The following is a 16,100-nucleotide window of genomic DNA, read 5'->3' as shown; positions in this document are numbered from 1 at the left end:
GGCTCATCCTGGTGCCGAGGAAACTGAAACCACATGCGGGAAGCAACTGGGCAATGCTGGGAGCAGCCACTGCCGGCACCGGGAGCCCCGAACCCCTTTCCCGGCCATGCCGGACCCGCATCCCCCCGGCCCCTTTGCCGGGGCTCTGCCGCCACCGGGACCCCCCGAAAACACCTCCCGGGGACCCCCGGGGACCCCCCGAGGAGCATCTGCGGCTCGGCTCTGGAGCCCTGCCATCCCCAAACATCCCCCCCAAAAACCCCAAACCCAGGGAGCCCCGGGGTATTTGGGGCGAGCTCCCCCTCCCCGGGCACCTGCGGGATGGGGGGCGATGGTCCCGAAGGAGCTGCAGATCCAGAGAGCGGGGAGCGCACGTGGAGCCTCCTCTGCCTGCTCCAGCTCTTCCTCCTCCTGCTCCTCCACTTCCTCCTCCTCTGTCCCTCCTCTTCCTCCTCCTCTGTCCCTCCTCTGTCCCTGTGCGTGGTTCGGAGCCCTCGGGTGAGCGGGGCCGGGCCGGGACACGATGGGAAAGGGCTGGGTCCCCCCCAAACCGAGCTGGGGGCAGCGGAGGTTTGGGGGAACAATGGGAACGGGGCGGGACAGGGGAACAGGGGGAGGTGGGAGCACTGAGGGTCCCCCAGTTCACCCCAGGACCCCCAAGGCCCGTCCCAGCCCCCCCAGTTCCCCCCGCAGCCCCGGCTGAGGGGGGCTCAGCCCAGGAGCCGCCGTCGTTCGGGGCTCCCCCGAGTGCAGGAACGGGATAGTTCCCGGCTCGGGGAGGCCCCAGCAGAGGAGGGGATCTTGTCCCTCTTCCAGGGCCTTTCAGGGTCTTCAGGCCCCTCTCAAGAGGAGTTTTTCTCTTTTTTTTTTTTTTGGGGGGCGGATCCCACCACTACAGGGGTGTTTTTTTCCTCCCCATTTTAAGGTGTTGGTGCGGCCGCAGCCCCACAAACCCCTTTTGAGGGGGATCATGACGGCTTTAAGTGGCATTTTTAGGGGTGGGTTGTTTTGGGGAACCTGCTGGTGATGGAGATGGGGAGCCCATGCCGGGTATGAACCTTCTCAATGTCTGTATGGGGTTTTGCAGTCCTGGGGAGTTTTTGGAGCATCCAGGGCTGTGTTTGGGATCAGGGGAGGTTGGGGTGTCCCGGGGGATTTGGGGGTTCTCAGCAGGTTTGGGGGTACCTGGGCAATGCGGGTGGCAGTGCTGGGGACCCCGTGCCGGGTTTGAACCTTCTCACTGTGCACGGGCAGCGTCAGCGTGTTCAGGGAGATCCTGGGGGGCCCGGGGGGTCACCCCAAATCCCAGGGACCCCAAATGCTGAGGGACCCCCCGAACTGCCCTCACCGCTGGATCTGCTGCAGGCAGGGGGGCACCAGCACTCGGCCCCCACCCTCCACCATCACAGGGGGGCTGTGGAAGAAATCTGGGGGTGCACGGACAGGTCGGGTGGGACCCCCAAAGTCCTGGGTGCGGGGACACGGGGGGACTTTCAAGAATTCCTGTTGTGGGGGGATGAGAGGGAACCAGGAAGAGTTTGGGGGGGCTGGTTGTGTCATGAAGGGACCCCCAGGAGTCTTGTGGGGGGTGGGGCGGGCAAAGAACAGGGCGACCCCCAGGATGGGTTTGGGGGGGAAACGGACTGGAACTCCCATGGCTGCAGGATGGGGAGATCTGCCCAAAGAACTCCATGGGAATGGCATAGCAGTGAGATCCATCTACAGAGTTCACATGGGAATTGGACAGCAGTAGAATCCATCCGTGGAGGTCTTACTGGAACGGGATGTCTGAGATCCATCCATGGAATTTCCATGGGAATTCCCACGCTCCCAAATTTTGCTCTCCCAAATCCCACATTTGCATTCCCATATTCCCATGGGAATTCTGCCCTCCCCACCTTTACACTCCAGCACCTCCCGCCCATATCTGACATATTTCCAGAGACATTCCCTGCAGCTGTGAGCCAGGGAATTTGTTAATCCCTCAGCCTGGATCTCAGGGATCCCCATGGAGGTGCCACAGTTGCCATCGCAGCCCCACAGATCCCCCAGCCCCGGCTCCCCCCACTCAGCCCCGCTCAGGCTGTGCCGCTGCTGCAGCATCTGCAGCTCCCCGCTGGCCCCGTGCCGGTGCCGCTCCTTGTGCCGGCCCTGGCTATCCCAATATCCCAGCCCTGGCTATCCCAATATCCCAGCCCTGGCTATCCCAATATCCCAGCCCTGGCTATCCCAATATCCCAGCCCTGGCTATCCCAAGATCCCAGCCCTGGCTATCCCAAGATCCCAGCCCTGGCTATCCCAAGATCCCAGCCCTGGCTATCCCAATATCCCAGCCCTGGCTATCCCAAGATCCCAGCTCTGGCTATCCCAAGATCCCAGCCCTGGCTATCCCAAGATCCCAGCTCTGGCTATCCCAAGATCCCAGCCCTGGCTATCCCAAGATCCCAGCTCTGGCTATCCCAAGATCCCAGCCCTGGCTATCCCAAGATCCCAGCCCTGGCTATCCCAAGATCCCGGCTCTGGCTATCCCAATATCCCGGCTCTGGCTATCCCAAGATCGCAGCCCTGGCTATCCCAAGATCGCAGCCCTGGCTATCCCAAGATCGCAGCCCTGGATATCCCAAGATCCCAGCCCTGGCTATCCCAATATCCCAGCTCTGGCTATCCCAAGATCCCAGCCCTGGCTATCCCAAGATCCCAGCCCTGGCTATCCCAAGATCCCAGCCCTGGCTATCCCAAGATCCCAGCCCTGGCTATCCCAAGATCCCAGCCCTGGCTATCCCAAGATCGCAGCCCTGGCTATCCCAAGATCCCAGCCCTGGCTATCCCAAGATCGCAGCCCTGGCTATCCCAAGATCGCAGCCCTGGCTATCCCAATATCCCAGCCCTGGATATCCCAAGATCCCAGCCCTGGCTATCCCAATATCCCAGCCCTGGCTATCCCGATATCCCGGCCCTGGCTATCCCAATATCCCAGCTCTGGCTATCCCAAGATCCCGGCTCGGTTCCGGCCGCCATCCCCGGGGCTGCGGCTCCGCCCGGCCCCGCTCGCTGCGGCGGCGCTGGAAGGGGATCCCAGCCAGGGACCCCATGGACATGGACTGCGGGAAGCCCGGGCCGGGCTCCGACAGCGCCGCGTGCAGGGAACGCAGGGAGAGGAGAACTGGGGGGACATTTCGAGATTTGGGATCGGGGGGGTCACAGCTGAAGGAAAGGGGGAACGGGGAGAGCCAGGAAGGGCATTTGGGGATGCCAGGACTGACAAGAGGGGAGGCTAGGGCTGGCTAGATGTGGCATGGCTGGAGTTCAGGGCGTTCCAGTATCCAGGAAAGGGAGCTCCAAGGGTCCCCGGTGTCCCCATTGCCAGGACAGGGCAGGGAAAGCCGGGATGGCTGGGAATAGGGGTCCCGGGTGTCCTCAGTGCTGAGGAAAGGAGGGGCTGGCTGCTGGGAGAGGCAGGAATAGGGGTCCAGGGGGTAAATGGGTCAAAGAGAAGGGGGCTCTGGGGGCTGCAGGAGGCGAGATGGCCGGGAAAGGGGTGCAGGCGTTCCTGGTGCCGGATAAGGGGGTGCAGGGTGGGACCCACGGCCGGGAATGGGAGTTCGGTGGGATGGCGGCGCCCAGGAATGGGGGTTTAGGGGCCCCTCGGCGCTCCGGAATGGGCGATCAAAGAGTCCCGGTGCCGGGGGTCCCCCTCACCTCTCGCCGCCCCCCGGGAGCGCCCCCGGCCCCAGCGCTGGAGCCATCGCGCTGCTCCGCTGCGGCCCCGCCCACAGCTCCGGCCCCGCCCCCAGAGCCGCCTCCGGCCCCGCCATTGGCGCCGCTCTTTGCTGCCCGCCAGTGGCAGCCCGAGGCTGCAGTGACGTCACCGGTCGCCGGGCAGATCCCGGCGGCGCAGGGCGGCCAAGGCGGAAGCGAAAGTGCCCGAGGGAGCGCGGGGGGAGGGGACGGGGCAATTCCAGGGAATTCCCCGGGATCCCCCCCCGGGATCCCCCGGGACCCTCCTCGGCCGCGCACTGCGGGACCCCCGGGACAAACTGGGCTGAACTCCCGAGCCCTGCGCTCAAACTCTGCCTGGAACCCGCCGGCTTCGGCCCAAAGCGGGGGAAGCCCCGGGATCCGCGGATCCCATTTTTCCTGCGGCTGCGGCTCCCCAGCCCCGGCGGAGCAGGAGCGGGCGCTGGGAGCCCGAGCCCGATTCCCAATCTCCTTCTCTCTCTCTCTGCTGCTCTCTCCCTCTCCTTTGAGTGATCAGAAATCCCAGAGCGGCTGGAGAGCCCCGTGCCCAGCTCGGCTTTCCCTGGAAAGGGAGGCCTGGGGGTGCGGTGCCCCGGGATGGCCGGGAATGGGGCTCCGGGGGTCCCCGGGCTGACGGAACCGGGGGATCCAGGGGCTGGCAGGGGAGGATCCCCGGGAAAGGGGGTGCAGGGCGCTGTTGGTGCAGGAGAAGGGGGTGCAGGGGGTCCCGGAGCTGGGGAAGGAGATGCGGGGGGGTCCCAGGGCCCAGGAATGGGGATCCAAGGGGGTCCCAGGAGGGCTCCCCAAAGCCCCTCCCAGGGCACAGCAGGAGCTGGGTCAGGAGCTCTGGCAGAGACAAAAGGGGGTGAGCCCGGCATGGGGGGGACATGGGGGAGTCACAGGCGCTCCCAGGGGGGGACACGACCCCTGGGGCCCCTCCTCACCTTGTCCCACGCACCCCAACAGAGCCTCTAAATGGATGAGCAGAGCTCGGTGACTGCAGTATGAAACTTGTTCAGTGGCACAGGAGGATTTAGAATTGAGGACAGGGGAAGGGTTTAACCCAGCCTCCTGTTTGAACAGCCAAGAGAGGGGGCTGGGAAGAAACCCATGCCTGCACTGAATTGAGAGAGATCCAGACTCGGGCTGGGAGAGATTTGAGACACACCCACCTTTGGACTTTGCTGTCCACAACACCCTGTCACATAAAGGTAAAACCTTACAAAAGAAAGGACTTGGAAAATCATGGTTTAGGATTTGTTACGTGGGCTTAGTGTAGCTAGCAGCTAGCCTGGTAAGTTCCCATGCAAAAGCATCTTGAGAATGAAAAGTTTGTTAACATAACAAACTATTCTTGGGGAGAAGAACAAGTGCACCTGTAGTAACAAGGGATCTGTCCCATGGGAATCAGTAGAAAAAGTATGTAAACATTGTTAGAGAGAAAAGTTTGGATTGATGTGTACACTCACCATTACCAACCAGTGAACTGAGTTCCCAACCAACTGGAATTAAGCACGGTGCCTTCTGATAACCATGTAAATATAAGCTGTGTGCAATAAAGCTTTGGCTGTGATGGAAGAAGAAACAGGTGTCATTGTCCATCTCTACTACGACACACCCAACCAGGACATCGGGTCCTGCCGAAGCAGTGGAAAGAAGCAGCTCTGGTGGCCAAGTGGCACGGCCCATTCCAAGTGTCCCTGAGCACAGAAACAGCCCCAGCACAGCTGAACACGGGGGGATCCCTTTCAGAATCAAGTAATGCTTTATTTCTTTAATGACACTGTTGGAGAGTTTTTGCTTTTCACAGTTTCAGTGAAAGGATTACACCATTAGAAGCATTTTTCATAATAATTCTACTTTTATATTGGCAGTTCTGTTTGGGCCAGAGGTGTGAGAATCAGTTTTTAGTCAGAGGAGAAGAAGAAGAAAACACTTGATTGCTTTCTAATTTTTGTTTTTATGTTTGTGCGTGACTCTTAGTGATAGCAAAATTATGGGATGGGTTTTTCCATGTTCACCATTAAGCTGCATTTTGAAAACTAGAAGAGTTTGAAAGGAGGCCCTTTAAAATGGAAAGAGTTAATAGAAAATCATTAAAATAAAAAAAAAAAAGCAGATGGGGGAGGGGGCCCTCCATGTGAGTCATCCCATGGCTGCCCTGGAAGAGAAGCCTCATTCCAGGCAGCCAGGAGAGGAGCTTTAGAAATGGAAATTAACACCTCTGGGGCAAAGCCTGGACAATGTACCAGGGTCTTCCTGCCTGGGGGAGGAATTGGGCTGAATTCCTCTGCCCCTCACCCCAAGCTCTGCCTGGGGGCACAGATGGAATTTGCACAGCTAAAGGCAGAGCCCATAGTGAGGATATCTGACTCTGCAGCAGAAATCGGTTAAGCTGCAAAGGAAAACGGCAAATGGAGATTGTTGTGAAAGCTCACTATAAAAAATGGGCGGGAATCATCCCAGTCCCCACCTTAACTTGTGCTCTCACTTTCTATGTTATCCAGGGTGAATTAGAGCACTGGGGTTTTTTTGGCACCCCAAGTTAAGGGAAATCAGTTGGGAATCCAAGTATGTGCTGATTTAATTAGAGAAAAGCCAAAAATTGATGCAGCCCTGGCTGGAGGGAGCACCCAAAAATGGGGAAAATATGAACGGCCACCAGAACAAATCCTGCAACACCATGGACCAGGCCCTGGGAACCCTAACAAATTCATATCAGGAGCCAGAGAAACCATTTATCATTTCCATGGCATAATTAGACTACAGGATGTCCTCAAAATAATACCCAACCAGACAGCTCCAGCTCCTGACTTTCTTCCCAACCAATCCACTCAGATGAGAAACACAACATTTCACCATGGGATGGGATCAGATTATCTTTTAACAGGAAAAGGAGTTTGTGGAAAATTAAATGACTCAAACTGCTGAGTCATTTAGATCACAAAGGAAAAGTGGAGAAACAGATAACAAAGGGTATAAGAAAAGAGCTCATGTACTGGTCCAAACGTGGAAAGGATGGGAATGGGCAACTTTTTTGTGGTTCCCTGGCAGACCATGGGTTAAAGGAATGCAGTTTCTCCTCTTACGTTCTTTTCACCATGCAGGACACCTTGCTGAGTGCAGCTCATTCAGCAGCTGAGCAAGGGGATGCAGGGGGCAGCCAGGCCTCCTGAGCCACAAACGGCTACAAAAGGACAGAGAATGAGGGCACTGAGAGCAATCCCAAAACCAAAGAACACCCAGGAAGAAAAAACAGAGTCAATGAGTGAATCTGCTTGCAGATATGGATTTGTACATAAGGAAGCAATGGGAGAAAGCATCAGTTTCAGAAAATGTTACTAATTGACAAGGATTGCTGCTCTGACAAAGTCCCGCTAAATTCCTGAATTCCAGAAGAACAAAGACTTAACAGAGCCATCAATATCGGATGTTCTACAAAAGTGGGGGGTACATATTAACCGGGACATGCAGGAGGCAGATGGGGAAGTCTGAACCTTCCAAGCACCTCCGCCAGTGGGGAAAGGGACAGGGACACGCGGCCGGGAAAATCAGGACAAAAACGAGGCCGCGTCCTCCAGCAACTGGAGAGAGCGAATGGCAAATGCCCCATGGCCTCTCCCTTTGGGCAGCAATAAAGTCACTTTCACACCACTCCTCTGGCTCCTTTGGCCACACAAACCTCTGGCACCGGGAATTTTCCCGCCCAGCCCCGGGCACAGCGCAGCCACCTCCGGGCTACCGACACGAACCGGGACGAGCCAGCGCTGCTCCGGCACCGGCTCCTGCCGAGGCCCCAGCGGGAAGGAGACCGCGGGCAGCCGCTCCCGCAGCGCCCTCAGCCCAGGGCCAACACGGGCCGGCCACGGCACAACCCACCCGCCACAGCCCCCTGCCGCCCCCTCCCGGGCCCGCAGCGAGCCCCGAGCACCCGCAGAACCGAGCGCGGCTCCCACCTGCGATGGCCGGGGCCGCCTCCGAGCTCCGCCGCCGCCTCACCGGGCTCCGGCCGCTGCTGCCGCCGCTCCCGGGCCCGCACAGACGCTCCGGCAATGGCGGCTCTCCTGCCCCACGGCCGCCCTGGGGGCGCCAGCGGGGCCGGGCTTGTCCCCGCTCTGCCCAATCAGCGCGCGCCAGAACCACGAGTGACGGCAGCAGCAGCCAATCGCAGCCAGCGGCGGGCTCTGCACACGGCACAGCCCCGCCCCGCGCCCTCAGGGCCCCCCGGGCTGTGTGAGGGGAAGGGCAGAGATGAGGAACAGCCCTGGAACGGGCCCGGCCCGAGCCGCCATTGAGCTCCCAACACAAACAAAGTTCTCCGCAGCTCCCGGCCCGCCTTTCCCAGCCCTGGGTGTTCGGTGTCTCCGGCTCAGGGGGAAGCCCTGGAGACTCACTTCTCCCAGCGCTAATTAGGAGCATCAGTGCATCACTCGGATTTCCTCCAAAAAGGGAAAATTGCCCCAAATTCCTGTGGATGAGTGGGGGAGGAGAGAGATTTCTGGCAGAAAACTCCAAAAACTCAGAGCAGGATCATGAGAAGTAAAGGAAGATCCTTAAAACCAGCTCCCCCCACCCCTCCCTCCTCCCAGCTGTGCCTCCTCCCCCGGCAGTGCAGGGACACAGGGAATGGGGCCATGGTCACTCCATCCCCCGGGGCTTTTCCCCCTGCTCAGGGACAGGAGTCGTTCCCCTGCTGGACCCTGGGCTCTCTCCCACCGGAGACTTCTCCAGGAACTTCTCCAAGCTGGGTCCATCCCATGGGGAACAGCCCCCTCACAGTGCTGCAGCGTGGGTCACTCTGCCACGGGCTCAGTCCTTCTGAAAAGAACAGGCAAGGAGAGCAGCTCCTTTTTAATGCCTTTATTGAGGGCAGCTCTGGGTGGGGGAGCTCAATGCTGCTCCCGATGGATGACCCAGAGGAGGAGATGTTCAGCTTTGCCACAGGGCAGAGCTGGGGATTCTGTCTTCAGGAAAGCGTCTAGAAAAACTCTGGTTTACTGTAAATCTTGGGTAGTCATGGAGAGCAAATGTTGTTTAGTTATGGTGATAAAGTCCGGAACATCAGTCAGTTGCTCAATGTTCTCCCTTGCTCCTCAGTGTAGTTTGGAGTCTGTTTCGTGCCACAGCTCGCTGATTCTAGGGGTCTTTGGATGTTAATCCCACTTCTCCTGGGTGCTACCCCCCATGGGAGTTGGGCTCATCTACACACTGGGTGCTGTCATCGGTGCCATTGGGGGGTGCCGGGAGCAGCAGAGGCAATAGACAAGGCCAGGTGGCATTAACAAGGCTGGTACAACAACATTGGTATTTACCAAACATGACACAACATGAGGTACATTAACAAAGAAGGCCCCTTACAGTGACAACATTCTACTGTTCAAACTGTAAAACATCTTTGTGTACTGATCAGGAGGTCACGATTTACTCTTTACAATCCTGATGCTGAATGTCTCCTTAGCAGGTCTGGTCATGGAGAAGAATGAGCCCCTTTTGGGCTGCCCCTGTTTGGACAACCTGCTCCTCACCCCGAGCCTCAGCATGTCTGACATCGCCCACCTGGGACTGACATCCCAAAACATTGAGAACATTTATAGATTTTTCTTTATCATTAAAATCTAATTAATTTATAAAAATAAAATTTTACTTCTTATAATAATATTATTCTGTATTCTTATAACCTTGTTTTTCCATTTATATAAAAGAATTGATACATTTTCAGGAACAAAACATTATTGTTCTCTGGCTCTAAGTACCACAATTCCCTTCATTAATTAACTGACCACTATTTCTCCCTCTTTATGCTAATTACTCCTATTTTTAGCCCGTTATTCATAATTTTGAAATTATTCTCAGACAGGGTAAAAGGGGCCACTTTGGGGTCCATGGAAACTTTTCTGGGCAACATTTCGGGCAGTTTTGGGTCTGGGGAGGGAATTTAGAGAGAATTTGGGGGTCTGGAGGACACTTGGAAGAGCCGGGTGAGCACTTGGAGGGGCACTTAGGGATTCTGTGGGACAATTTGGGATCCAGGGGAGGACTTGGGGGTCCAGGGGGGCACTTGGAGATCAGGGAGGGGAATCTGGGGGCCCTTCGGGGTCCGGGCGGGCACTTGGGAGGCCGTAACAGGGAATCTATGGGCCGCGGGGGATGATGGGAGTTGTAGGCGCCGGTATAATACGGTTTAATGGGGCCGCGGAGCATCACGGGAGTTGTAGGTGCAGCTCCAATGGATTCCGGTGAGGCGCGGGGCATGACGGGAGATGGAGTCCCGGCTGGAATAACGCTCTATGGGCGCCGCGGAGCATGATGGGAGCTGTAGTCCCGGAAGTGGTTCGGAAGGCGCGTTTGGCGGTGCGGGGAAGCGCTTGGAGAAAACTTTTGTGTCCGAGCCGTGGCTGCAGGTGCTGGGGGCGAATGTATACGGCTCGGGAGCACTTGGGGGGAGCCTGGGGAGCTCTAACCGGGCTCTTTAGGGCGCGGGGCACGGCAGGAGGTTTGGGTGCGGAACTGTGTTCCGAATGGCTCAAATAGCACGAGGGATGGAGCGGGAGATGGGGTTAGGGAAGAAGTGGAGGAGGGAGGAAGAGGGGGAGCAAGAGGAAGAGGAGGGACAAAGGAGGATCAGGGAAAGGAGAAGGAACCACGAGGTCCAGCACTCCCTCAATTCACAGCCGCCTACCTATGGGATCATCACACCCCATCCCACAGGTGACCGGGGAGGGGGACCTCAGCCAAGATATTTTAGGTGCTCCCTATTTTGGGCTGCTTGAGGGGACGTTTGGAGAATGAAGAAATCCAAACCTGAGCAGAAAATGCCCCTTGGGGGTAAATTGGGGGTCCTGGCATCCCTAAGTGGGGAGCTGGTAACCGGGGGAACTTTTTGGATTCTTGGCACTCCCAGCAGCCTGGGGAGGGCAGGGACTGAGTAGACAGAGGACCCCCAGTGCAAGAGTGACCCCCAGCAGCTGGGACAGAGAGGAACCCCTGAACACCAAAGTGGAGAGACCAGAGACGGGGAACTCCTGGGAGACATTTTCAGGGCTGAATCTTGGTGTTTGGGAGGTTTTTATGGACTCCAGATGCCCGGTGACTTCTGGAGATGGACTTGGGTAGAGGGACCTTCAAACTCAAACCTCCCCAAACCAGGATTTCCCATTCCCAAATCTTGGCTGGATGGAGAAGGAGGCTGCAAGGAAGAGGAAGATGCCCCAGGATGCCCAGGCAGGTGAGGAGGAAGTCAGTGCCCCTTTCCCCCTCTCTCCTGCTCCATCTCCCAGCCCAGCATGGCCCCCGGCTGCAGGACAACCCTGCTGCCAACGCCGTCGTGCCACTGGGCACGCACTGGGGGGATCTCCTTCCCCTTCCCTCTGGCACGGAGGCAAATCCCATCCTCTCCTTGTCCTTCCTCCCCCAGACAAGGAGCTGAGGATGGAGACCAGGGAGGAAAGATCCCCACAGCAGAACCTCGTGGAAGAGGCCATTGTGAGCAGCTCCATGGCTGAGGAATGTAATGGGGAGGAAAATCTGCAAAGATCCCGCAGGAGGAGGGGCTCCAAACCCATCCCAGGGTGCTCTGAGGAGGAAAGACCCACCCTGTGCCGGGAAGGCGGCCGGAGATCCAGCCAGGGCTCTGAGCTGGTGGTCCATGAGCAGCTTCAGGATGGGGAGAAGCCCTACAAGTGCTTGGAGTGTGGGAAGAGCTTCAGGTGTAGCAACCGCCTGATCTGCCACCAGATGATCCACACTGGGGAATGGGCCTATGAGTGTGGGGAATGTGGGAAGGGCTTCAGCTTCAACTCCCAGCTCATCATCTGTTGCCGCCCATATTGCTTGGTTTTATTAAGTTCAGAGGTGGTTTACCCCAGTTGCTCCCCGGTCATAAAGAATGGTTTGTCCCCAGGTGCCCATCATGGTAAACCCTTCCCATTTTTCCAGATTGTTCCCCATCCATCACCCTAATCCTGCCCCTAAGCCCTGTCAATCTATGTGAACCCCCACCTTTTGTTCCAGTTCTTTCCCTGCCTATCATCCCTTCCTCGACGCCCTATTGATTGTACAGTTGCTTTCCCCCCCCCCGGGTCCCTACCATTGGTCCTGCATATTGTAATCCCCACCCATAACCCCTCCGTGGCTGTTGTCCCATTGGTCACCATACGAGCCGCCCACGGTCCTTAAAACCTGGCGCATGGGGGTGCCCAGGGTCTCGGCTCAGACCTCTCCCCTGTGATCCCAGCCCCGCACCTGTTGGAATAAACTTGTTCCTGGGAAATCGGAGGAGTTTGAGCACTCTTTCTCCCTTCGTCACAACCCGTGTCGCCCTGTGAGCCTCAACGCCAGAGCGCAGAGGAGCTCTGGAGGTTCCAGGTTGAGCCTCGCAGTGCTAGCCTGGTTCCCCACTCCTGCCGCTGACATCGGCCACAGCTAGCCGAGGCAAAAGAGGCCGATTCGGGCAGCGACAGATGGCGCCCAACGTGGGGCCTCTCGTGAGGCGTGGAGACCCCCGGAGAAGTCGGTGAATCTACGCACTTGTGTGGATTTTACAAAAGACTGTGAGCGGCAGCTACCCCGGTAGAGCAGACTCATTTTTGTCGAGTGCTGCTCCTGGGGATCGAGGTGGCAACCGTCGACGTGCCGACGATCGCCTCGGGGTTTGTGGACGTCTCCTGCAGCACCGGTCTGGAATTGGGTGAGTAGCCCCACGTGGGGGACGAGGGGGTGTGCAAGTGTGTGCAGCTCCCCCTGCTGTGTGTTGGTGTGCAGCTCCCCCTGCTGTGTGTTGAGAATCCCTCGGGGAGGGAGTGTGGGGTAGCCCGATTCAGACCCGTACTTTGTTACGTGTGCCTTTAGCTGCAGGGGGTGGTGGGAATTGCTGTGCTGGGGTTCAAAAGATGGGCGCACGTCTGTCAGCACAGCAAAAAAGAGTTTTCTACCAAGTTGTGACTACCCTTGAAGGAGAGAGTAGACGGTTTTCTCGTGGGAGGGTGAAACAGTTTGTGAGATGGCTGTTCCTGCATTTCCCCAACTTCACCCCAGACAGAGCAAACACCGTAGAGTTTTGGAATGAAGTCGGAATAAAGTTAACAGAGTTAGTAAATGAAGGAGATACATCGGCTGACAAATTTGTAACATTGTTTATCTTAATTCAGTCTGCCGTAATAAAAGAAAAAAAATTGCAGGAGCAGCTGCCACAGACTGCCCCGGTTTCCCCAGTTTCCCCATCCCCGTGTTCCTCTCCCCCTGATCCCGAGTTGAGGGAGACCTGCGGAGCGACCTGCAGTGCAGGTTGCCCTGTTCAGGGTTCCCCCAAGGGTAACAGGATCCCTGGCCCCCCACGTCTCTCCCAGAACCCCTGCCCTGGTAGCCCTGGCCAAGTTACCAGAGCACTTCTCGATTCCCCCGTCTCCCCAGTTACAAACCCTCAGCTAAACATTTCCCAAGTTGCAAGTCCCCAGTTTTCACCCTCAGACCCCCGTGCCTCAGTTTCCCCCAGTTTCCAGTGTTCCCCTGTGTTCCCCTACCCCTCTCCTAACCCTCAAGAGGGCTCCCGGAGGGCACAAAATGGCGGGGACCACATGGCTGGGACCTTCCCTTGTGCCTCTTCTCCCCATAATCCCTTTCAGACCCCCATGAACAACCCTTTCCTCCCTAGCTCCACCCCTTCTCCCTACCCTAACTCCACCCAGTTCCCCTCGAAAACCTCCTCCTCCTCAGGGGCGGGCCCCTCTGAAGTCATGCACCTAAACCCCGCCTTTTCGGATTGCCGCTCCTCCCCCTTGCCCTCCTCCTCAGTCGGTCCTCCAGTCCCGCCCCCTCCGGCTCCTGGTTCCCACGCCCTTTCTTCCGGTTCCCACGGTACCACACCCGGTTCCCATGCTTTGGGAGCTAGAGGTGGTAAGCCTGGAAGCCAGAACCCGGAACAGGTAGAAATCCCCCTTGCCGCACCGGTGACTTCTAGTGGAAGGGGGGGGCGGTCCCGGGAATGGGAAGCCCTCTCCTTCCAGACTAAGAGAGAGCTGTGCAAGGCACAGAAGGAGTTTGGGAGAGGTAGTGAATATTTTAAAGGTCTATTAAAAGCTACCTTTTCTGCGAACGAAATGGTGCCCAGTGATCTGAAGGAGCTGTTTTCCTGCCTCCTTTCCACAGCTGACTTCAGGTTGTGGAAACAGGGGTGGAAGAGATCATTAGAGACCATCCTTCCAAGCCTCTTGCACAGTATTGATAGATGTATAGATGGAGTCCCTCTGACTTTAGATCACTTGTGCGGTGAGGGAAATTGGGACAAGCCAGAGGAGCAGGCCAGGGTATTACCCCGGCCTGTCCTGATTAAAATCATGGAGGCCGCAGAAAAGGTTTTCAATACATTACCTGAGGAGGGACCCCAGATAAATTTAATGAGTATTTTCCAGCTCCCTAATGAACCTTTTAATAAGTTTATCAATAGATTGCAAGCCCAGGCAGAGAAGCAAGTAGAAGAGGCAAATCTACAAGAACAGCTTGTATTAGAAGTGGCAAAAGCCAATGCCAATGACATTTGTAAACAGATAATTTTCAGTTTGCCTCTCTACCCAACCCCGACACTAGACATCCTCATCGAAGCCTGCTCCAGGAAAGTGCCGATGATGGGGATGTCCAGAGCCATCCCACCGCAACAGTTGAGACGAGCGCCTACGGCAGCAGTGACGCAGTTTCCACCATCACCAGCGCGTCAACCACTGTGTTTCCGCTGCAGGCAACCTGGACATCTAGCTAGGGACTGCCCGGCAGAGCATCCTAGCCAAGGGAGCAGTGCGGGGGCGAGGGCAAACAATACAATAATAAAAAAAACTAGGGGAGCTGCGCGAGCCTGCCCCGCGCGAAGCGATAAATGGGGCAGGCCTTGCGGGGGAGGGGGGCTTTTCACATCAGGCTTGGACACCCAACCGGACGCGACATCTAACCACCACCAAGGACATCCTCTTTCAAACCCAGCACTGGACAGTAGTTGCTGTGGATCCACTGGAGGGAGGCAAGAAAAACACTGGATGTGACTGTAAGTACATCGCCATCGGGGACACTAGACACACACCCCCAGAGATTGAGATCTCCCCGATCACCTTCCCAGAGGGTCCGGAAGATCTCCTCCTCTTAGCGCGCTGCATTCACCCACCATATTTTCTCCCGAAGGGGCACATCATAGCCCAATACATTCCTGTCCCGGAGGGAGTCCCAGTGGACGACCACGCACCAGGCGTCTACTGGACAGAAATAGTGGGTGAGGACAAACCCATCATCGATTGCAGCATCAAGCAGGGTGCGGAATCTGTCCATCTGAAGGGTCTGCTTGATACGGGGGCAGATGTGACGATCATCCCCCAGAGGAGATGGCCGTCACATTGGGAGCTGCAACCTGTGGCAGGGAAAATTCAGGGTATAGGGGGTACTCAATTAGCGCAAGTATCAAGGAGCGTAGTGCAAATTATGGGGCCGGATGGGCAATTGGCAAATTTACGCCCATTCATTGCGGATTTCCAGGTTCCCTTGTGGGGGAGAGACCTTATGTCACAATGGGGGGTAAAGATTGAAATCCCGAAAACCCCTCGGGATTTTTAATAGCGGCCACTGTAGAGCGCCCCTTCCAAAAACTTGATTGGACCACTGATGAAGCAATCTGGATTGATCAGTGGCCGCTTCGAAAAGACAAATTAAAGGCGCTCAACGAGCTCGTGGAGGAGCAATTATTAAAAGGTAATCTTGTAGAGACTACCAGCCCTTGGAACTCCCCAGTATTTGTTATCCGGAAGCCGGGGAAAGACAAGTGGCGGCTCCTTCACGACCTTCGTGCCATCAATAAAATCATTGTTGACATGGGACCCCTCCAACCAGGGATGCCTACTCCAACGATGCTCCCCCGAAATTGGAATCTGGCCGTAATTGATATAAAAGACTGCTTCTTTCAAATTCCCTTGCACCCTGATGACGCCCCACGGTTTGCCTTCTCGGTGCCCACCCTCAACCGAGAAGCCCCAATGAGGAGATTCCACTGGCGGGTGTTGCCACAAGGCATGAAGAATTCACCCACCATCTGCCAGTGGTATGTCTCCTCATTGCTGTCTCCCGTGCGCAAAGAGATGGGGGAGGTCATCATCCATCACTATATGGATGATGTCCTAGTGTGCGCCCCCCATGACGATCTACTCACCCGATCACTTGACCGAGTGGTTAAGGCTTTAACATCTGCAGGCTTTCAACTCCAGGAGGATAAAGTTCAACGGATGCCACCCTGGAAGTATCTGGGTCTGCGGATTGCTGAGAGGACCGTTGTGCCTCAAAAATTGGCAATAAACAGCAATCCGAAAACCTTGTCAGACCTTCACTCGCTGTGT

At 56.8% G+C, this 16,100-nt stretch overlaps 2 pseudogenes; one reads left to right on the top strand and one right to left on the bottom strand.

The window, feature by feature from the left end:
- The window catches only part of LOC131586380 (uncharacterized), a 585,722-nt pseudogene that overhangs the window by 168,074 nt on the left and 401,548 nt on the right, over positions 1 to 16,100 (bottom strand).
- LOC131586384 (zinc finger protein 850-like) overlaps positions 1 to 16,100 on the top strand; it is a 287,187-nt pseudogene that overhangs the window by 249,921 nt on the left and 21,166 nt on the right.

This window comes from Poecile atricapillus, chromosome 19 (assembly GCF_030490865.1).
Source record: "Poecile atricapillus isolate bPoeAtr1 chromosome 19, bPoeAtr1.hap1, whole genome shotgun sequence".
NCBI lineage: Eukaryota > Metazoa > Chordata > Aves > Passeriformes > Paridae > Poecile > Poecile atricapillus.
The sequence above is the reverse complement of the archived record's forward strand: the minus strand, read 5'-3'. Positions and strand labels throughout refer to the sequence as shown.